At 42.5% G+C, this 23,617-nt stretch overlaps 1 protein-coding gene across 2 annotated transcripts in view; it reads right to left on the bottom strand.

Moving 5' to 3' along the window:
- The window catches only part of LOC127580946 (alpha-1,3-mannosyl-glycoprotein 4-beta-N-acetylglucosaminyltransferase C-like), a 55,663-nt gene extending 43,186 nt beyond the window's left edge, over positions 1–12,477 (bottom strand). The window contains exon 1 of one of the 2 annotated variants that reach the window (XM_052034940.1): positions 11,597–12,477. The gene's annotated coding sequence lies outside the window, so the exon portion shown is untranslated. The remainder of the gene's footprint in view (positions 1–11,596) is intronic. The other variant, XM_052034941.1, reaches the window with a different exon arrangement.
- Between the last annotated feature and the right edge of the window lie 11,140 nt (positions 12,478–23,617).

Genomic DNA, 23,617 nt, shown 5'->3' with positions numbered 1-23,617 from the left:
GCAAATTTTATTCTTCATCTCAAATTTCTGGGTAGTGATTTGTGAATTTTGTAAGGGCAAATTTCTGTCACCCAAATGGCTGTAATGTGGGGTCACCTGTACTAACTAATAACGTTCATTTTACTAAACGAGGATTAAGTGCAGAGTGTAGGCTTTGTATCCAACACAAATTAAACAATGCAGCTTCTTTAAACTGTTAACAGCAGTGATAACCACATGATATTGCACACACATTTGCCTGGCACTCTAAGTGAGAGGACAATAGAAAATTAATCATTTTTCCAATATTATTCAAAGAAACACAAGAACATAAGTAGGAGCAGGAGGCCATCTGGCCCGTCAAGCCTGCTCTGCCATTCAATAAGATCATGGCTGATCTGGCTGTGGACTCAGATCCACCTACCCACCTTTTCCCCATAACCCTTAATTCCCCTACGATGCAAAAAAAATGTCTTAAGTACATTTAATGAGGTAGGCTCTACTACTCCCTGGACAGAATTCCACAGATTCCCTACTCTCTGGGAAAAGCAGTTTCTCCTCATCTCCATCCTAAATCTATTTCCTTGAATCTTCAGGCTATATCCCCTAGTTCTGGTCTCATTTACCTGAGAAAACAACTTTCCTGCTTCTATCTTGTATATCCTTTTCATAATTTTATATGCTTCTAAGATTCCCTTTCATTCTTCTGAATTCCAGAGAATAGTCTCAGGCAACTCAATCTCTCCTCATAGGCTAACCTACTCATCTCCGGAATTAACCTGATGAACCTCCTCCAAAGCCAGTATAGCCTTCCTCAAATAAGGAGATCAGAACTGCACGCAGTACTCCAGGTGCCGCCTCACCAGTACCCTGTACAGTTGCAGCATAACCTCCCTGCTCCTAAATCCCTCCCTCAATCCCTCTAGCTCCATCTGCCAGACCCTTGTCCACTTAACCTATCTATATCCCTCTGCAGACTCTCCACAATTTGATTTTCCACTCAATTTAGTGTCATCAGCAAACTTAGATACGCTACACTCAGTCCCCACTTCCAAATCATTAACGTACATTGTGAACAGTTGCGGGCCCAACACCAACCCCTGCGGCACCCCGCTCACCACTGATTGCCAACCAGAGAAGCACCCATTTATCCCAACATTCCGACTTATATTGGTTAACCAATCCTCTACCCATGCTAATACCTTACCCCCAACTCCATGCATCCTTACCTTATGGATAAATCTTTTATACAGCTCCTTATCAAATGACTTCTGGAAATCCAAGTATTTAATATCCACCTGATCCTCTATCCACTAAGCTCGCTATATCCTCAAAGAACTCCAGTAAGCTTGTCAAACAGGACCTGCCCTTCCTGAATCCATGCTGTGTCTGCCTGTTGGAACCACTTCTATCCAGATGTCTCACTATTTCTTCCTTATGATAGCTTCAAGTATTTCCCTCACTACAGACGTTAAGCTAACTGGCCTATAGTTACCTATCTTTTGCCTATATCCTTTTTTTAAAACAGTGGCTTGACATTTGCTGTCTTCCAATCTACCGGAACCTGCCTAGAGTCCAGAGAATTTTGGCAAATTATCACAAATCCCTCTACTATAACTTCCGCTATTTCTTTCAGTACCCTGGGATGCATCCAATTAGGACCAGAGGACTTGTCTACCCTTAGGCCCACTAGTTTGCTCATCACTACCTCTTTAGTGATAGAGATTGTATCGAGGTCCTCACCTCCCATCACATCCATAACATCTCTTTGGCATGTTAGACGTGTCCTTCACCATGAAGATTGACACAAAATAGTCATTCAAAGCTTTGGCCATTTCCACATTACCCAATATTAATTTCCCCTCATCTTCCAAGGGACCTACGTTCACTTTAGCTACCCTTTCCTGCTTTATATAATTATAAAAGCTTTTACTATCTGTTTTTATGTTTTGTAAAAGTTTACTTTCGTAATTTATCCTCACTTTCCTTATTGCTTGCTGAATGGTTCTTTGTTGCTTTTTAAAATTTTCCCCAATCTTCCAGTTTCCCCACTAGTCTTGGCAATTTTGTGTGCATGAGCTTTCAGCTTGATGCCTCCTTTTATTTCCTTGGTTATCCAAGGCTGTCTCTCCCCACCCTTACTGTCTTTGCTTTTAACTGGAATATACTTTTGTTGAGCACTGAGAAATCTCTGAAAGCTCTGAAAGTTCCTCAACTGTCTCACCATATAGCCCGTGTTCCCAGTCTACGCCAACCAACTCCTCCGTTGTAGTCTTCCTTGTTTAGGCATAATATATTGGTTTTAGATCAAACTATTGGACCCTCCTTTTGAATGAGAAATTAAATCATACTGTGATCACTCTTTCCAAGAGGATCCCTAACTACAAGATTGTTAATTTTAACCTGTCTCATTGAACAGGACCAGATCTAAGATAGCATTTTCCCTTGTAGGTTCACTAACATGCTATTCAAGAATGCATCTGTGATAACTTTCTATGAAGTCCTCCTCAAGACTGCCTCCACCAACTTGATTCACCCAATCTATGTGCAAGTCAATATCCCCCATGACAACTGCCATTCCATTCTTAAATGCATCACATATTTTTTGGTTTATTGCCTATGCCACTGTAATGTTATTATTTGGTGGCCGATAGACAACTCCCACCAGCTATTTTTTTTCCCCCTTTACTATTCCTAATCTCTACCCAGATGGACTCAACATTCTGTTCCTGAGATCTTATATCATCTCTCACTATCACCCTGATCTCATCCTTAATTAAGGGTGTTACCGCGCCTTCCTGCCTATCCTTCCATATTACCTGATACCCTTGGATATTTTAATTCCCACTCATCTCCACCCTGCAACCATGTTTCTGTAATGGCTATTAAGTCATACCCCTTTAAACTGATTTGTGCCACAAGTCTACTGACCTTGTTTTGAATGCTACAGGCATTCAGATAATGTGCCCTTACACTTTGTCATTTTAGAATCTAGTAATCTTTGTGTCCTTTTCATTTGACTTTGCTGTACTCCACTTTTACTTTACTCTTTTCTAACTTTTGCTTTGGTCTCTGCTTTGCTTCCCTGTCTTTCTGCATGGATTCCCATCCCCCTGCCATATTAGTTTAAACCTCCCCAATCACACTATCAAACAATCCTGCTAGGACATTGATCCCAGTCCTGCCCAGGTGTAGGCCATCTGGTTTGTACTGGTCCCACCTCCCCCAGAAATGGTTCCAATGCCCCAGGAATCTGAAACCCTCCCTCCTGCACCACTGCTCAAACCACATATTCATCCTAACTATTCTGCTATTCCTACTCTGACTAGCACAGATAGTAATCCTGAAATTATTACCTTTGAGGTCCTACCTTTTATATTTATCTCCTAGCTCCCTAAATTCAGCTTGTATACCCTCATCCCACTTTTTTCCTATATCATTGGTACCTACATGCACCACGACAACTGGCTGTTCACCCTCCCCTTCCAGAATGTCCTGCAGCTGCTCTGAGACATCCCTGACCCTTGCACCCAGGAGGAAACACATCAACCAGGAGTCTCATTTGCAACTATAGACACTCCTATCTATCCCCCTTACCATGGAATCCCCTATCACTAGAGCTCTGCCACTCTTTTTCCTGCCCTCCTGTGCAGTAGAGCCATTCACAGTGCTGTGACCTTGGCTACTACCGCCTTCGCCTGATGAGCCATCTCCTCCAACAGTATCTAAAGCAGTATATCTGTTTTGGAGGGAGACGACCATAGGGAACTCCTGCACTACTTCCCTTCTACTGTTCTGCCTGTTGGTCACCCATTCCCTATCTTTCCTTAGGCCCTTAAACTGCAGTGTGACCAACTGACTAAACGCATTATCCACAATATGCTCAGCATCACAGATCCTCCAAAGTGAATCCACACACAGCTCCTGTGCTATCATGCAGTCTGTCAGGAGCTGTAGCTGGACACACTTCCTGCACACGTAGTCATCAGGGACTCTGGCAGCCTCCCTGAAGTTCCTACATTGCACAGGATGATTATGTCACAGGTCTGAGCTCATCAGCCATGACTAAAAAGATTTGAGGAAAGAACCTACGCCCACCTTACCTTAGTATTGCTTGCCCTCCTCACTGAAGCCTGGTATTCACCCAAGCCCACACTTAGCCAACCAGCACCACTTAGACAAGACAGCAACCCCTTCCAAAAAAAAATGACCACTTGTCTTGACCCTGACTACTTTTTATTGGCAGCTGTTAATTAGCTTATTAGTCAATCAACTAATTAACTAACAATTTGCAAATGTACCTCTTTTAGGCTCCTGTTAAGTGAAATAGTCCCAAGATCTATTTCTTTTAAATTCTCTCTCTCCAAGTCCCGGGAAAGGTATATTAAAGATGAACAAATATAGAAAGGGGCTTGTCATTTCTATCATTTCCTTCCTAACAAAAATGACACTATAATACTTTGAATTTGTGGTTTGAGATGTGAAGAACCTAGAAAATAATATTAAAAAAAATAAAAATAAGTGAACTTCACAGTCTTTGTCCATGCTGTAAATAAGATTTAAAATTTAAAAATTTAACACTTAAAGTGTTACTTAAAATGTTAATAGATTTCAGTAGGGACACTTGACAGAAGGGATAAAGACAAAGAAAAATTACCATTTTACATTTTTTCTGCATGGGAGGTAGCCATTAACTTAGTGGTTAAATACACGTCGACACAACATTAGGGGAAGAAATGATGCTTTTCAGTAATTTTTCTGAAAAAAAATACACAAGTAGAAACTGGCTTCTTACACTTAACTATTTTTGATAAAATTATCAGCAGCAGGAATTTATTGACTGCTCCCACTCCAGCACTGTTTGGCAAATCCATATTTTACTGCTGTTGGACGATGGCAGCTTCAACAGCAGCTATCAATAAAGTAATTAAATAACTAAACATAACTTCGAATTTAGTAGCAGTGAGGCAACTATACTGGGTCAATGTTCCTGGGTTGTGCAAGAAGCTGTACACCAGGAAACCAGAGTGCAGCTGCAGAGTGACAAACAGCATAGGATATGCCTCACCAAACACCCTTTGCTACTCCAGTGACCACGCCTCAAACAACGTTATCTTGCAAGCACAACTATCATTCTCTTCTATAATAACAACCAAAAGTGCTGGACATACTCAGCAGATGAGGCAGTTTCCATGGAGAGGAAAACAGAATAAACAGTTCAGGTCAATGACCCTTCATTTGGAATTGGAAAAGTGAGAAAATAATAGTGTTTTTCGTTGCAGAGAGGGAGAGAGGAGGAAAGAACAAAAGCAATCTCTGAGATGGGACCTGGCTTGTTCAGGTAACACAATTCTTTCAGAGCTGTCTATTTGAATGGTGGTTGTTGGAGAGAGAAAAAAAAAGAGACAAAAGAATATTTTGGAACTGTGAGGTGCAGAAGAGAGCTGTTGCCGGAAACCTGAACAAAAGAGAACACTGGAAATACTCAGCACATCAGGCAGCATCTATGGAGAAAGAAAAAGAGAGATAAAGTAACTGGTAGATGATCTTACATCAGAATTGTCCTGTGCAGACATAGACAGGAAAGGTTGGCTATCTGAAATTAATATACTCTGCAGCATACATTATTGGTATTGGTTTATTATTATCACTTGTACCGAGGTACAGTGAAAAGTTTGTCTTGCCTACTGATCGTACAGATCAATTCATTACACAGTGCAGTTACATTGGGTTAGTACAGAGTGCATTGAGGTAGTACAGAGTGCATTGAGGTAGTACAGGTAAAAAAACAATAACAATAAGTGTCACAGCTACAGAGAAAGTGCAGTGCAATAAGGTGCAAGGTCACAACAAGGTAGGTCGTGAGGTCAGAGTCCATCTCATCATATAAGGGAACCATTCAATAGTCTTATCACAGCGGAATAGAAGCTGTCCTTAAGTCTGGTGGTATCTTCTACCCGATGGAAGAGGAAAGAAGAGAGAATGACCCGGGTGGGTGGGGTCTTTGATTGCGCTGGCTGCTTCAGCAAGACAGCGAGAGGTAAAGACAGAGTCCAAGGATGGGAGGCTGGTGTCTGTGATGCGCTGGGCTGTGTCCACAACATTAATTCAACATGCAGAGAAAAAAGGTGAGCTATTTTGCCTGGAGCTTACAGTGGACTTTGCTGGAACAATGTAGTAAGCCAAAGGCTTGTGTTTCCATGTAACCCTAGCTATCCACCCTTATCATTGTACCATTGATTCCACTTCTTGACAACTATGCACTCCAAATGCTTCCATTCTATTGGGCCAGTACATGCTGTGACATTAGCTCATAAGTCTCCTCTTTCCCTTCCTTTACCACAGTAAGAACACAGAACACCAGGAAGAGGGAGAGAACTGCAAGTGTTCCTCTGCAGAGTTCCCTGTTAATAATGGCAGAGGGTGATGCACTGAAGATCAGGAGCAGTTTTGGCATCCCCGACCATTGGGTTGATGACTTTCATCAGAACAAGGATTTCAAGTTACAGAGCTTTAAGTTGCAGAGAAGGGGGAGGGTTGGAGAGAAGAGGGAGTGTCTGTGATAGGGTAGAGACAAAGGAATGTCTAAATGGCCCATGGTAGTGGTGCTGGCTGAGAAAAAAAATGGTGAATCTTGTTAACCACGACTAAATGGATAGAGGGAGATGAATGAGAGCAGAGAAGAAAAGAATGCCAGAACTGTGAGATGCCAATCATATCAGTTGCTGGAAAATATGAAGTAAAAGAGATCATTGGAAATACTCGACAGATCAGGTTGCATTTGAGGAAAATAATTTTGAGTTAAACTTACAGGTGGATGACTTTATGGCAAAACAGGCCTGTTCTGACACAAACTGGGAAGACTGGTTATCTGAAATTGTTGAATTCACCCTTGTGTTCTGGGGAACTATTACATGCCTGAATGGAAGTAAGACCAATGTTCCTTGATCTTACACTGGGCATCATTCGGTATTGGTTTATTATTGTCACTTGTACCGAGGTACAGTGAAAAACTTGTCTTGCATACCGATCGTACAGGTCAATTCATTACACAGTGCAGTTACATTGAGTTAGTACAGAGTGCATTGAGGTAGTACAAGTAAAAACAATGACAGTACAGAGTAAAGTGTCACAGCTACAGAGAAAGTGCAGTGCAATAAGGTGCAAGGTCACACAAGGTAGATCGTGAGGTCATAGTCCATCTCATTGTATAAGGGAACCGTTCAATAGTCTTATCAGGGCAGAGAGGTTAGAGTAAAGTAGGGTGAAAATTTAAAGGGAGAAGCAATTGGAAGCTCAGGGTCGCCCCCGCAGATTGAATGGAGACTGTCTACAAAGCGGTCACCCAATCTGCATTTATTTTCTCCAATGTAAATTGGAACACATCATGAGCATCCAATGCAGTATGGTAAATTGTATCAAAAGCAAACAAATCATTGCTTCATCTAGAAAGTGAGCCTGGGTTGCTGGACGGTGGGATGAAGAGGTGAAAGGATGGGTGCAGCATCTCCTATAGCTTCATGAAAATGTGCCATAAAAAAGAAATGGGTATCAGTTAAGATGGAAGAGTTAACCAAGGTTGTGGAGGAAATGGTCCCTCGGGAATACAGAATGCAAGGGAGGGGTTGAGATGATGTGCCTGATAGTGGCATCACGTTGAAGGCCCGGAGAATGGTCTGTTGAATGTGGAACCTGGTGGAGTGAAGGGTAGGTCAAGGAAATCCTTTTTCTTCTTGCTCTCTTGGGAGGAGAGGAGCTGGGAAATGAAACAGATGCCATTGAGAGCCCTGCCAACAATGCTGGAGAGGGAACCATGGAAAAAGGACAACTTTTCAGAAGCACTGGAAAGCAGTCTCAACTGAACATACATGGTGAAGCCAGCAGAAGTGGGAGAATGGAATGAAGTCTTTAAAGGAAGCAGGACAGGAGGAGATGCATTTAGGATAGTTGTGGAACTCAGTGGGCTTCTTCTAACGGACATTAGTTGTAAATCTACCCCTGAAGTGGAATTAGAAATATCAAAAAAGGGAAAGGACAGATAGACATGTGAAAGTGATGGCAGGGTGAACGGTGACATTTTTTTTTTCAATGACTTTTTTCCCCCCATTATTGAGAGATCCAATACCAAAGGGCATGCATTTAAGGTGAAAGGGGGTAGGTTCAGAAAAGACGTGAGGGGTATGTTTTTTACTCAGAGAGTGGTGGATGCCTGGAATGCGTTGCCTGACAGGATGGTGGAGACAAGTTCACTAGGGGCTTTTAAGAGGGGCTTGGATGGGCACATGAATGAGAGGAAAATGGGCATTCTGTAGGTTGGAGGGATTAGCTGTGTTGGCACAACATTGTGGGCTGAAGGGCCTGTACTGTGCTGAAAGAAAAAAAAATTGAGTTCTGCCCATGAACAGAACAGCACAGTCATTAATGTACACAAAACAGAGCAAAGGGCCCCAGTCCCTGCAATGGCTCATGCCTTGCTCATTGGGTCCACAATTTCCCTACTGGAAGTTCAGCAAGGGCAGGACATGCACAGTGAAGGGCAGGACACTGGGGAGTGTTAAAGAACAGAAATCTTGGGGTATGAGCACATTTCTCCCTGAAAGTGGTGACACAGGTAGACAGGGTGGTGAAGGTGACATATGGCACACTTGCCTTCCTCAGTTGGGGCACTGAGTACAAAAGTTAGGAAGTCACGTTATAGCTGTACAAGATGTTGGTGAGACCATACTTGGAGTATTGTGTGCAGTTCTGGTTGCCATGCTATAAGAAGGATATAAATAAGCTAGAGAGGGGGCAGAAAAGATTCACAAGCATGTTGCTTGGAGTGGGGGGCTTAAGTTATAAGGAGAGGGTGGGTAGGTTGGGACTGTTTTCCCTGGAGCGAAGGAGGCTGAGGGGTAGCTACAGGTCTATAAAATCATGAGGGGCATGGATAAGGTGGGTGGTCACTGTCTTTTTCCCCAAGGTGGGGAAGTCCAAAACTAGAGGGCAGAGGTTTAAGGTAAGAGGGGAAAAATTTAAAGGGGACTGGAGAGGCAACTTTTTCCACACAGAGAGTAGTGCGTATATGGAACAAGCTGCCAGAAAAAGTGGTAGTGGCAGGTACAACTACAATATTTAAAGGACATATGGACAGGTATGTGGATAGAAAAGGTTTGGAGGGATATGGGCCAAACACAGGCAAATGGGACTAGCTTAGGTAGGCAACTTGGTGGACGAGTTGGACCAAGGGGCCTGTTTCCATGCTGTATAACTCTGACTACTCAGATGCAGATGGAGCAAGCTTTGTGTTGCCTTCACGGGCCCTGCACCAGGAGGTCATTGGCAGCAGCCAGAGCAGGGATCAGGAGAGCCTCCACTCCACCATTACTTGAAGCACAGACATGAGCTTTAGATAAAGGAAGACTTAAATTCTGGCACTGCACCATGATAATCATGTGTGTATGGAATACGAATCAGTAGAATTACATAAAATGTAAAGTCTCCCTTGTCTTTCTTGATTCTGGTTATTGATTGTCAACTGGCCTTTTCAGTTGTTCACTGATGGGAACCAATGTGGACCTGAAGGTTAGGAATAACGTATGAGGAATGGATAGTTGGCAGCAGGATCATTTTATGTTAGTGGGTTTGGGGGAAGGATGAGACACTGGATGTGATTGTAACTTCAATCCAGTGGTAATTACAATAATTATGTTAGTTATAATGTAATAGCTATAATAAGATCCCAAGCAGCAACGTTTGGCTGAAGTTCCTACTCTGATGCATCTACATGTGATGTGTGCTTCATGCCTCAGGCAACTCCAGTGTCTGTTGCTGTGCAACGTTTTTCTGGTTCCATGTTAACTGAACACAGTTGAACTGGAAAGCCTGCAGTTTACAAGTACTTCTGGTTAGTACAGTGGTGCAGGGACTGCTAAGAAAATGCAATTGATGTAACACTGTATCTGGGAAGCCAGGGAATGGCTCCTCTCTCAATCTATCTGGCATCATTACAGGTGGTTAAGATAATTGTTAACATTAGCAAACAACTTTTTAGGCACTTCCTCTGGATGACTCACTTCTACTCTGGTCCTGTTGGGTTGGAGGTGGCTGATGAGGCCCTTGTTGGAACTGCAGACTTGATACAGGTGGAGCAGGAGGCACCCAGAGTGGTCAGGTGGGTAATATGTGAGGCAGTGTACTCCTTCCACCGTGTACACCTGCTTCAGTGTGCACCAATGGATGGACTCGAGGTTTTATACCATCACAAGTACTCCTTCACTTTGAGCAGGGGAACGGGTGGGGATGCGAATATAGGCAAACAGCTCAGTGACTTGGAGACACAAGAGACTGCAGATACTGGAACAGGAGCAAGAAAAAACAAACTGCTGGAGGAACTCAGCGGGTGAAGATGAAGGGCCTTGACCGAAACGTCAACTGTCCATTTCCCTCCACAGATCCTGCCTGACCCACTGAGTTCCTCCAGCAGTTTGTGTTTCACTCGTCAGTGAGTTGTCTGATCTATTTTTGTGCAGCCAGCTGAGGGACCCTGAATATGTCCCAGCAGTGGGCTGGACAAATCCAAAGGCCACAAATTTGAAGGCAATGGTCATTTTCACAGCCACTGATAATGATAGGCAATGGGACCTTCTTCCAGGTGACTGCTGATTTCTGCCACTACCTGAGGTGACAACCACAGCCTCTAGATACTATCTTCTGAGAAATCAAGGAACAGGAAGATAAGAATTCAGGAATATTTTTTATCCACTCAGATGACATGGAGAGGCCAATTCTAACCACCCACTCTTGGGTCTTATTCTCTCCCACTCCCCCCCCCCCCCACCCATGGTGGGGGAGGGGGCGGCAGTCAACATTGACCAGAAACTTAACCCAATGAACTCTATACGGCGTCTACAAAAGTCAGTCAGATGCTGGGTATCCTGTGGCGAGTGTTTCACCTGACACCCCTTTCTGCATTCTACAAGGCATGCCAGGAGTATGATGGCACAATCTGCCCTTGCCTGGTGAGCACAGCTCAAACAACTCTCAGAAAGCTCTACACCATCCAGGACAAAGCAGCCCATCTCACAGTCACCCTATTCGCCATCTTAAACACTCACTCCCTCCACCAGTGATGCAACAGCAATTCAATTCGCCAAGGCTTCTTCAACACTACCTACCAACTGGAAAGACAAGAGTTGCAGGGAAAAGACAGGGAAGCCAGCACACTTCACTAACTTTAATCCAAATCTGTGGACAGGATTCCTTCAATAATGTTTCTTCTTTAATCAATCTTAATTACTGTATTTAAAACCAACGAACGTGTCCTTTCTTTGACATCTTTAGTGAAACAGTATTTTTAAAGTTGGATTTAAAAGGTTATTTCTTCTGTTTCATGCCTGATTAACAACTTCAGGCATAGTTACTTGTCATAATGTCGTTACAATGGTTCAAAAATCTGGCTTATAGGTAAATTGCATTCTGTAAATAATTTACTGTAAATAAATAGATCTACTAATTCTGGTCGGTAACAGTTTCCCCGTACCAGCATGAGAAGACCCGGGTGTCCGCACATCACGCTCAAAACAGCCTGTGTCATCTGCCATTTTCAGAAGCGAGGCAAACAAAACTTTTTGCCTACCTGAGACCCCGGCTGTTACTTCAGTTCCTGTATTCAAAACCATGCTAGCGGAAGAGCACATTACGGAAACTTTCAAGTATCGACTTTGGGTCAGAGAGTTTGCCTATACCGAGTAATCTGTAGCACCGAAACGTTGAAACAACTCGTTTCTATCCTATTGCGCTGCCGTGCGTTGTAAACTCCGCCGTGGAGAGAACTTGTATTTCCTTCCTGGTTACACATTCATCAGTATTTCCAATAAGGAAGTTACAGTCTTCGTGTCTGGTTATAAAATCCCGGGGCGGAGTCTGATTTACATTCCTCACGGTAAACCTGACACACAGTCGGCTGGTTAGCATTCAGCATACAGCGAAAAACGCTGCACACCCCAGGTTATAGGATTCATGTCAGTGTGTACACTATCTTTCATCGCTGGGCAAAGGCACCACTCTGTACGAAGCACATCATTTGTAGCTCGGTTGATGTGTATGAAAAGACTGGCTTATTTCTGTAATGCGGGACAATCAACTACTTACTTCAAGCGTTGCTTCTCTGTCATCGCCCATGCATCCGCAGCCCAGCTAACAGAAGTGGGGGCAGCCACAGAGCAGGAAGTAAAACCGAGCTGGGTATAAAACGGGCAGCTGCGCTGAACCCCATTAGGGACTAAAATAGCTCCCTCGGACGTCAGTTTAAAGCTTGAGTCCAATTCACCCCCCCCCCCCCCGTTACCCTCGTTTGGAGGAGTATTCCCAGTCTGTAAGGAAATGCACTTGAGAAACATCCTGTTTGGAAATGGGCCGGATCCTCCGTCTTCTTCCTGAACCTTATTCACGAGAGCTGATCCTGTTGCCGCGAAATATCCAGGACTTTCCAATAGCAACCACGTGTCTAACAGCAGTCCGAACCCTCTTAAAGCGTTAACGCCCCACACTCTGTTGTATTAATCAATAGTTTTTTAAAAAAATATTTCTAACTTTCAGAGATTAAGATAGGATTTCTTTATTAGTCACATGTACATCGCAACACACAGTGAAATGCATCTTTTGCGTAGAATTTTCTGGGGGCAGCCCGCAAGTGTCGCCACGCTTCCGGCGCCAACATAGCATGCCCACGACTTCCTAACCCGCACGTCTTTGGAATGTGGGAGGAAACCGGAGCACCTGGAGGAAATCCACGCAGTCAGGGGGAGAACGTACAAACTCCTTACAGACCCTTAAGTTGTTTCTTTAAAAATGTTAACAAAAGAGTTAAATGTGTAATCTGACTTGCGAATAAAGGGGAGCTGGATGATGTACTGTTTCCAGAAGGCATTTGATAAAGTGCCACATCTTAACATGAAAGTTGATGAGGCAGGATAAAGCATGTTGGACTGCATTGAAGATTGGCTAGCTCACAGAGAATAGAGAGCAGGCAAAGAAAAGAATAAATAAATAAGTAAAGGCTCTTGAATGGACCTCTCGTATGCTAAAAGATGACCTGTCTCGGGCCCAGCACATAGATGCAACCACAAGGAAGGTGTGCCAGTGTCTTTATTTCCTTATAAGGTTAAGGAGGTTCGGTATGTCACTGAGCACTCTAACAAACTTCTAGAAATGTACTGTTGAAAGTATCCTGACTGGTTGCTGCATGGTCTCGCAAGGCAATTCGAATGTGCAGAAAATAAGAAGCTGCAGAGAGGAGTGGACTCAGCCCAATGCATCACGGGCACATCCCTCCCCAACATCAGAAGTATCTACATGAGGCGCTGCCTCAAGAAGGCAAGATCCATCATCAAAGCTCTCCACCATCCAGGTCATCTTCTCACAGTTACCACAGAGCAGGAGATACAGAAGGCTGAAGTCCCACACCACCAGGTTCAAGAACAGCTACTTCCCTTCAACTGTTCAGTTTTTGAACCAACATGCACAACCCTAATCACTACCTCAGTACAGCAACACTATGACCATTTTGACTACTTTGCACTACAATGGACTTTGTTTTTTTGTTCTAATTGTGTTCTTTCTTGTATAATTTTGTATAATTTATGTTTTCCTTGTAAATGTCATGTCTCTAATACTATGTGCCTGTGATGCTGCTGCAAGTAAGCTTTTCATTGCACCTGTGCATACATGTACTTGTGCATGTGATAATAAACTCAACTTTGAACTTTTGATCTCTCAATCTACCTTGTTGTGGCTCTTGCACTTTATTTGCCTACCTGCTCTGCACTTTCTCTGTAATCACAACACTGTATTCTGCATTCTGTTTTCTTTTTATTACCTCGATGTAATTATGTACGGCATGATCTGTCTGGATGGCATCCAGAACCAAAGCATTTCATTGTATCTTGGTATATATGACAAAAATAAACCAATACCAATAATAAACTAAAACCAATACCAAATGACCTCTATTCTGGTTGGCAAGATGAAATGAGAGGGCATGCCACAGTGATGGGTGATGGGACCATAACTTTCTACACTTTATATAAATAACATGGATGAAGGCATCAAAGGTATGGTTGCTTGTTTGCTGTTCATACAAGATAGGTAGGAAAGTATGTAGTGCAGAGGACAGAAGGAGGCTGGAAAGGGAGGTGAGATAGGCAAAGGTCTGGCAAATGGAGTCTTATTGAGTCTTATTTGGGACTATGTGAAATTGTACATTATGATAGCAAAAACAAATAATAGCATATTATCTAAATAATGAGATTGCAGAGCTCTGAGGTGCCAAGGAATCTGGGTGTCCTGGTACCTGATTCACAAAAGAATAGTTTGTAGATACCGCATATAATTAGGAAAGCTAGAAGGGTGCTGTTGTTTATTGCTAGGGGAGTTATTGTCGTTTATTGCTAGGGAGGTTATGTTTCAGTTATGTAGGGCATTGGAGTACTGTGTACAGTATAGATATCCATATTCAAGGAAGGTTATTAATGCAAAAACAAGGAGATGCTGGAGGAACTCAGCAGGCCAGGCAGCATTTGTGGAGACAAGCGGACGGTCAACGTTTCGGGTCAGGACCCTTCTTCAGGACTGGAGATAGGAAAAGGGGAAGCCCAATATATAGGGGGCAAAACAGAGCAGTGATAGGTGGACAAAAGAGGGGTCAGAGGTATAAAGGCAGGCAGCATGGGGGGAGAGGAGGAGAGGAAAAGGAGAGAAATAGGCTAGGAATGGGAAGAAAAGAAGAGAAGAGGCAAGGTGGGGGGGTTGGTTTACTTAAAGTGGGAGAATTCAATGTTCATGGCGTTAGGCTGCAAGTCACAAGATGGAAAATGAGGTGCTGTTCCTCCAGTTTGCGCTTGGAATTCTCCTGGCAGTGGAGAAGGCTGAGGACTGACATATCTGTGATAGTGTGGGAGGGGGAGTTGAAGTGACTAGTAACTGGGAGATGCAGATCGTGGTTACGGACGGAGCGTAGGTGTTCTACGAAGCATTATTTTTCTCTCTCCTTTTCCTCGCCTCCCCTACCCCAGTCAGCCTGCCTCCTTACCTTTGACCCATCCCCCGGTGGATCTGCTCTCCCCTCCTCCCCCGCACCTGCCTATCACTATCTCTTACCTGCATTGGCCCATCACCACCTTGTGCCCACCCCACCTCCCCTCTTTTGTCCACCTATCACTGCTCTATTTCCTCCCTCCACCCCCCCACCCATATATTGGACTTCCCCTTTTCGTATCTTCAGTCCTGAAGAAGGGTCCTGACCCGAAATGTTGACCGTCTGCTTTTCTCCACGGATGCTGCCTGACCTGCTGAGTTCCTCCAGCATCTCCTTGTTTTTTCATGTAGATTCCAGCATCTGCACTCCTTTGTTTCTCTAGGTTATTAATGCAGTGGAAACACTTCAGAAAAGGTTTACTGGACTAGTACCAAGAATGGGTGGATTTCTTATAAGAAAAGGTTGGACAGGCTAAGTTTGTATCTGCTGCAGTTTAGAAGAGTGAGAAGGGATTTGATTGAAACATGAAAGATCCTGAAGACTCTTGACTGGGTGGATATGGACAGGACGTTTCCTCTTGTGGAAGAATCATGAACTCACTGTTTAATAATAAGAGTTTGCCCATTTACAACATGGACAAGGTGAAATTTGTTGTCTCATAGGCTATGAGTCTTTGGAACTCTCTTCCATAAAGGGAGCTGGAAGCAGAATCTCTGCATATTTTTAAGATACAGTTGGATAGATTCTTGGTCAGCAAGAGGATGAAAGATTATCACGGAGAGGCAGGAAAGTGGAGTTGAGTTTACAATCAGATCAGATCAGTTATAATCTTTTTGAATGGCCGAGGAGACTTCAGGGACACAGTGGCCTATTCCTGATGCTAATTCATATCAACATATTTTTAAAAATTTAAAAATGTAGAATTCATCAAGCATATTAAAGTAAATGGAAATAATTAAGAAAAAAATTATCTTCCACTTTGATTTGTATATGCAGCCATACAATTCCTATTGAGATCATTGGGGTCTCAGATCCTAAGTCAGGTACAATTTGGCGCATGATCCAAGAAATAACTTCTTGAACTTTTGAATCTCAGCAAGATTGAGCTCTGGCAATGAATTCCATATGGACTGTAGTGGTGGGGTGAAATGAGAGATTTGGCACTCTGAATCTTTGAGAAGTTCATTCATGGAAATCCTGGATTAGTTTTTATTTAAACTGTTAGAAGCCGGCAATTCCAAATTTATGAGAAAGGTCTGGCCCATTGTTATGATGGAATTGCACTTGCCAATTGTATAAGCATTTTTTTTCTGTCAGATGACCTGAATAATAGATAATTGTACATTGTTCCACTTTTTATTTTCAGATGAGAAGTGAAGTTCTAGAAATAAATTCTACAGAGTTTTGCACATTTCGATGTACTAGAAAGTTTCAGTGAGGGGTTAATTTATAGATATGTGAAACCTGCCCAGTCTTCCTACTTGTGGTTCAACTGCTTTGGAGAGGCACTCTGATTCTGAATCTCTGAAAAATAATAAGCATAGTCACAAAGCAGAAATTTGATTCAAATCATGTGGAGAAGGTAAAATAATGTTCAGAAAAAAAGCTGGAATTAAAGAGAAAAATATATTTAAAAAGTAATAATTGTAATTCTGTTTGAAATCTCTAACACTAATTAAGTTCTGAAGTAATGAGACCCCACGTGTTAAACCACAGGGCCACAGGTTAAGTACGACTGACACCATAGCTCAAAAAATTACTTGTACCTAGAAGGAAGGGCAGAGGGTCAATTAATGCAAAATCTTTCTTTATTTTTAGCATGCTTTTTAGTGAATGGATGTTTTGCTACTTCAGTGAACAGAACCTCCCAAACACACACACACACACACACACACACACACCTTTAAGGGCACCATTCCATCAGCCCAGCCGCTAGTGGAAGTGTAGTTTGTGTGTTTTTCAACAACACACAAACAGTAAAAACAATGGAGTAATGTCAGTACAGGGTAACAGTGTACAGTCAGTCTCTATGATGTCATACCACCATCATCGCCCCCCCCCCCCCCACCCTTACACCACCATCAAAGTCTTGAGGTCACTATTGGTGGTCAACATTAACTGCCCATCCTTAATTACTCCTGAGCTCTTTAAGTACAGGTAATCCCACAATGCTGTTGGCTCGAGAGTTCCAGGACTTAGAGACAGTGATGATGAAGGAATCATGATATATTTCCAAGTCAGCGTATTGTACCATACCTGCAGATGCTAGTGTGTCCATGCATCTCATGCTGTTGTCCTTCTTGGTGGTAGAGATTGGGGGCTGGGGAGGTGCTTTTGGAATGGCTTAGACAAATAAGTACAGTGCAGTTTGTAGATGTACACACTATTGCCATATTGCACCAATGGAGGGGTTGAATATTTGGGGAAATGGATGTGGTACTAAACAAGCTAATGATGGAGAAATTGTCAAGCTTCTTGAGTATTGTTGGGTTACACTCATCCAGACAAGATCACAAGATCACAAGATAAGGGAGCAGAAGCAGGCCATTCGGCCCATCGAGTCTGCTCCAAGGAAAAGGGAAAAAGAAATGGGGTGGGAAAAAAGAGAGAGAAAAAAAAACTATTCTAATCCCATTTGCCAGCCTTATCCCCATATCCCTTGATACCCTGACTATTTAGATATCTGTCTATCTCCTCCTTGAATACCCCCACTGATCTGGCCTCCACTGCTGTGCGTGGCAAGGAGTTCCACAATTTCACCACCCTCTGGGTAAAGAAACTTCTCCTCATCTCTGTCTTGAAACTGTACCCTCTAATTCTAAGATTGTGCCCTCTGGTCCTGGACACGCCCACCAAGGGAAACAGCCTAGCCACATCTACTCTATCCTTACCTGTCAACATTTTAAATGTCGCTACGAGGTCCCCTCTCATCCTTCTGTACTCCAGCGAGTACAGTCCAAGAGCCGACAAACGCTCATCATACTTAAGCCCTTTCATTCCTGGAATCATTCTCGTAAATCTCCTCTGAACCCTCTCCAACGTCAGCACATCCTTCCTAAGATGCGGGGCCCAAAACTGCGCACAGTATTCCAAATGAGGCCTCACTAGCGCCGCGTAGAGCCTCATCAACACGTCCTTACTTTTATACACTATACCTCTCGAGATGAATGCCAACATAGCATTTGCTTTCTTAACCACCGATCCAACCTGGTGGTTAACTTTTAAGGTATCTTGTACGAGTACCCCCAAGTCCCTTTGTACTACCGCACTATCAATCTTCTCTCCTTCTAGATAATAATCTACCCGCTTATTTCTACTTCCAAAGTGTACAACTGCACATTTCTCAACATTGAATCTCATCTGCCATTTCCTTGCCCATTCTCCTAAACTGTCTAGGTCCCTCTGCATTCTTTCTATTTCCTCTATGCTCCCTACTCCTCCACTTATCTTGGTGTCATCCGCAAACTTAGCCACACAACCATTTATTCCATCATCCAAACCAGCCTGCTTGTTTTCTCTATCGATGGATGAGAAACAATAACTGTGTTTGCCACTGAAATCCATGTATGGAAGTTGGAAGTAATCCGGTGGAGTTCACTTTGTTGCTGACCTGTAGAAGGAAACAGGTATTTGTATGTGGACGACCACGGTTCGGATGCTTTTCGGGGTGAGGAAGTCACTACCGAGTAAACACTGAAGTGTCGTTTGGGTTCCATCGTGGAACATTTGGATTTCGTATGTACTCTCTCTATGTTTTTCTACATCTACATCTTATCTTCAGACAACGGTGGTTGTTGAAGAAGCCCTTGCTCATGTTTCACCTTATGGCTTGCGGAACTGAACTTTAAGAACCATTCCGGAACTGGAAGTTTTGGACTTTGTCACACACACACACGAAGAGTTTAGTTTTGGGGTTAACGTTCGAGGTTTAACATTTTTGAATTCTAACATACTAACATTTTTACTTTTATTTTACGTATTATCATAAGTAGTGATTAATAAAATAGTTTTTAACACTGAATCATGCTCAGTGTGTTTCTTTTGTTGCTGGTTTGTGACAAAATTGGGGGCTCGTCCGGGATAGTTCCCAAGGTTAACGAGTGTCGTCTGGGATTGTACCCCAGATTGACGAGATTTGTTCGAGATTCAATCCAAAGATTTTGAGGGAGGTCTGAAAATTCTTTTTAATTGGCTTGTGTGTGTGGAAACCAGCAGCAATGGATATTAAGGCATTTTTGGAGTCACCAACCCAAAAGGGATTGGAGGTGGCGAAAAAGGATGATCTGATAAAGATTGCTACAAGGTTAAACCTTACAGAAGTAAAGCAGTCTATGAGAAAGGCAGATATTCAGAGACTGATAGCTGGCCATTATGTGGAAAAGAAAGTGTTTGAGAAGGAAGTGTTAAAACAGTTTCCTGGCAGTGAAATAGCAATTTCTGAGGCACAGGTGCAGCTGGCAAAGATAGAGGCTGAACGAGAACAAAATAAATTAGAAGCTGAACGAGAGCAAAAGAGATTAGAGGCCGAACGAGAGCAAACCCAGTTAAAGATAGAAGCTGAACGAGAGGAAAAGAGATTAGAGGCCGAACGAGAGATAACTCGGATGAAGTTAGAGGCGGAACGGGAACTAATTCGGTTAAAGTTTGAGGCAGAGGAGAAGGAAAAACAGAGGCAGCATGAGTTACAAATGAAGCGTAGGAGTTCGGAATCTGATTCTGATGATGGTTTTTCAGCCAGCAGGGAGGTTCGATTAGTCCCTCCTTTTGAGGAAGATCAGGTTGATCAGTATTTCCAACATTTTGAAAAGGTTGCTGTGAGTTCAAACTGGCCAAGGAAAGGATGGGCTCTTATGGTACAGAGTGTGATTAAAGGTAAAGCTCAAAAAGCTTATTCTGCTTTGTCTGTTGAGGATGCAGCTGATTATACCAAGGTAAAACAAGCTATATTGAAGGCCTATGAATTGGTCCCTGAGGCTTATAGACAAAAATTCAGAGACTTGAGGAAATCTGCAGATCAGACTTATATGGAATTTGCCAATGGAAAGAGAATATGTTTTGAACGATGGTGCCTGGCTAAAAATGTAGATGGGGATTACGATAAATTGACAGAATTGATACTGGTGGAAGACTTTAAAAGATGTGTTCCAGCTGAATTAACAACATATTTAAATGAAAAGGCAGTGGAAACTTTACAAGAAACTGCTAGGTTGGCAGATGATTATGCTTTAACCCATAAATCCAAATGGGGACAACCTAAAACCTTTCAAAAGAGTTACAAAGACAATCCAGGTAAACCGGAGATTAAATTGGGAGGTAATCAAAAAGGAAAGGATGAAAAGAAGCCAGGGCTGGAGAAACCTGTTGAGCGTACTTGTTATTACTGTAGGAAACCTGGCCACGTGATATCTAATTGTGCCCTTTTGAAGAAAAAGAAGGAAGCTGGGCCCAATGCTTGCTTTCAGGCAATTAAAAATCAAAAAGGTTTAGGAGATGCTGTTAAAGATCAGTCCTTGCAAGAGGGAAAAGCGGAAAAGTTGGAGGAGGTGAGAAAGGAATTCCGTTCGTATGTATCAGAGGGTTTTGTTTCACTGAATGATGAGTCACCCCAGGTGCCAGTGAAAATTCTTAGAGATACTGGGGCTAGTCAATCTCTCTTGCTGGACAGTGTTTTAAATTTTGGTGAAGAAAGTGACACTGGTGAAGTAAATCTAGTACGAGGCGTTACAGGTGAGACCATGTCTGTCCCTTTTCACAGGGTGATTTTAAAGTCAAAGTTCGTAGAAGGACCAGTCGAGATAGGGATAAGACCTAGTTTGCCAGTGGAAGGAGTTTCTTTGTTATTGGGAAATGACCTTGCAAATGGAGAAAGTGATCCTGTGGTACGGTTAACAACCAAACCAAGGATTGATGAGTCTGAGGATGATCCAGATGTTTACCCATCATGTGCGGTGACTCGAGCTAGAGCTAAAGAATTAGCCAAGACAGACAGTCCGGTGCAGTCTGATGTAGTTCCTTGTGACAGTCCTAAACAGGAAGAAAATTTTGATGCCTTATCTGAGACTTTTCTGTCTTCACTGGAGGATCAACATCCTTACAGTGAGCCTGAATTTAAAGATTTGTCTTTGTCAAGGAAGGATTTTATGGTGGAACAGACAAAGGACCCTGAATTGACAGAATTGAAAGAAAAAGCACTCTCATGTGAGGAGATTGAAAAAGTGCCAACTGGATACTATGTCAAAAATGGAGTGTTAATGAGGAAATGGAGACCTCCTCATGTTCCTGTTAATGAGGAATGGGAAGTTATTCATCAGGTTGTTGTTCCAAAAGTTTATAGGGATGAGATTTTAAACCTGGCCCATAGTATGCCTTTGGGTGGTCATTTTGGTGTGAATAAAACTGTAGGGAAGATCTTGAAACAATTCTATTGGCCTGGTTTGAGAAAAGATGTGGTGATGTTTTGTCGAACCTGCCACACATGTCAGATGGTAGGTAAACCAAATCAAAAACCCCCTGTGGCTCCATTGAAACCAATTCCTGCTTTTGGGGAGCCCTTTTCGAAGGTGATTGTGGACTGTGTTGGCCCCTTACCAAAGTCTAAGACTGGAAATCAGTATTTGTTAACCATCATGTGTGCCACTTCTAGATTTCCAGAGGCAATACCCCTTAGAAATATTAAGGCCAAGACGGTGTCAAAGGCTCTTGTAAAATTTTTTACCTTGTTTGGTTTGCCAAAAGAAATCCAATCTGATCAAGGTAGTAATTTTATGTCAAAAATTTTTCAACAAATAGTCTATGAGCTGGGAGCAAAGCAGATTGTATCATCTGCATATCACCCAGAATCTCAAGGAGCTCTGGAGAGATTTCATTCTACTCTCAAAAATATGCTGAAGACTTATTGCTTTGAAAACACCAAGGATTGGGACGAAGGTATCCATTTACTTTTGTTTGCCGTTAGAGAATCGATCCAGGAGTCAATCGGATTTAGTCCTTTTGAGCTTGTGTTTGGACATAGGGTGAGAGGACCTTTGGAGTTGTTGAGAGAGCAATGGGTTAATGAGGAAGTTCACTTGAGTCTGTTGGACTATGTCCAAAAATTTAAAACTCGGTTGGAGAGAGTCTGCCAGCTAGCGAGAGAGAATCTGAAAACAAGCCAGATAAGAATGAAGACATATTTTGATAGACGTGCTCGGCCTAGGACATTCGCAGTGGGGCAAAAGGTATTGGTATTTTTCCCTAGCCAAAATAATCCCTTGCAAGCTTGTTTTTCTGGACCCTATGTTATTGAATCTCGAGTGACTGATCTAACATATATAATCAAAACACCAGATAGACGCAAGAAAACACAACTCTGTCATGTAAACATGCTAAAACCTTATTATGAGAGGGATTCAGTTGTGGCCTTGGTGGATGGTGAAAAGGTTGTTTCTAGAATGCCTGATGTTGATGTTGAGGAAGGCCAATTTAGACCAAATATTGTTCCATCGAAACTGAAAAACCAAAATATCATGGAGAACCTTGAAACGAAGTTGGACCATTTACAAGTTTCACAAAAACAACAGATGAGAGAATTAATTTTAAAATTTAAAAATCTGTTCCCAGATGTTCCAAACAGAACATCGATAATTACCCATGATGTTGATGTTGGGGATGCAAAACCAATCAAACAACACCCATATCGAATGAATGTAGAAAAAAGTAAACTTGTTGATCAGGAAATAAAGTACATGTTGGAAAATGATATTATTAGACATTCTACTTCAAATTGGAGTTCGCCCTGTGTTATTGTACCTAAACCTGATGGAACTGTTAGATTTTGCACAGATTACAGGAAAGTGAATGCTGTAACAAAGTCAGATGCTTACCCTATTCCTAGAGTGGATGATTGCATAGACAGAGTGGGAAAGGCAAAATTTCTTACAAAGATTGACCTATTAAAAGGGTACTGGTGTGTTCCATTAACAGATAGAGGAAGGGAGATTTCAGCCTTTGTAACCCCTTCTGGATTGTATGAATACAATGTTTTGCCATTTGGAATGAAAAATGCTCCGGCAACATTTCAAAGAATGATTAATTCAGTGATTCATGGGTTAAAACATACAGATGCCTACATTGACGACTTAGTGACTGGGAATGATACATGGGAGGATCACATCTCTGCGTTAGAAAGGTTGTTTGAAAGACTTTCCAAGGCTAACCTTACAGTTAACTTGGCTAAAAGTGAATTTGGCCATGCCACTGTGACGTATCTTGGTTATGTTGTAGGTCAAGGCAAGCAAGCTCCTGTTCAGGCAAAAGTTCAAGCAATATCTGAGTTCCCTATTCCCACAGGTACAAGGACTGTTAGAAGATTTTTGGGAATGGTTGGATATTATCGAAAATTTTGTAAAAATTTTGCTGATATTGCTCTTCCCCTAACTAATCTTCAGAAGAAGGGAGTAAAGTTTGTTTGGACAGATTCTTGTCAAGAAGCATTTGAGAAGCTGAAAGCCATTTTATGCTACCATCCTGTGCTCAGAACACCTGACTTTGAAAAGCCATTTTCATTAGCAGTAGATGCCAGTGATGAAGCTGCAGGAGCTGTGTTGTTGCAGAAGGGTGACCTTGATGATATTGACCATCCTG

This window comes from Pristis pectinata, chromosome 20 (assembly GCF_009764475.1).
Source record: "Pristis pectinata isolate sPriPec2 chromosome 20, sPriPec2.1.pri, whole genome shotgun sequence".
Lineage (NCBI taxonomy): Eukaryota > Metazoa > Chordata > Chondrichthyes > Rhinopristiformes > Pristidae > Pristis > Pristis pectinata.
The sequence above is the reverse complement of the archived record's forward strand: the minus strand, read 5'-3'. Positions and strand labels throughout refer to the sequence as shown.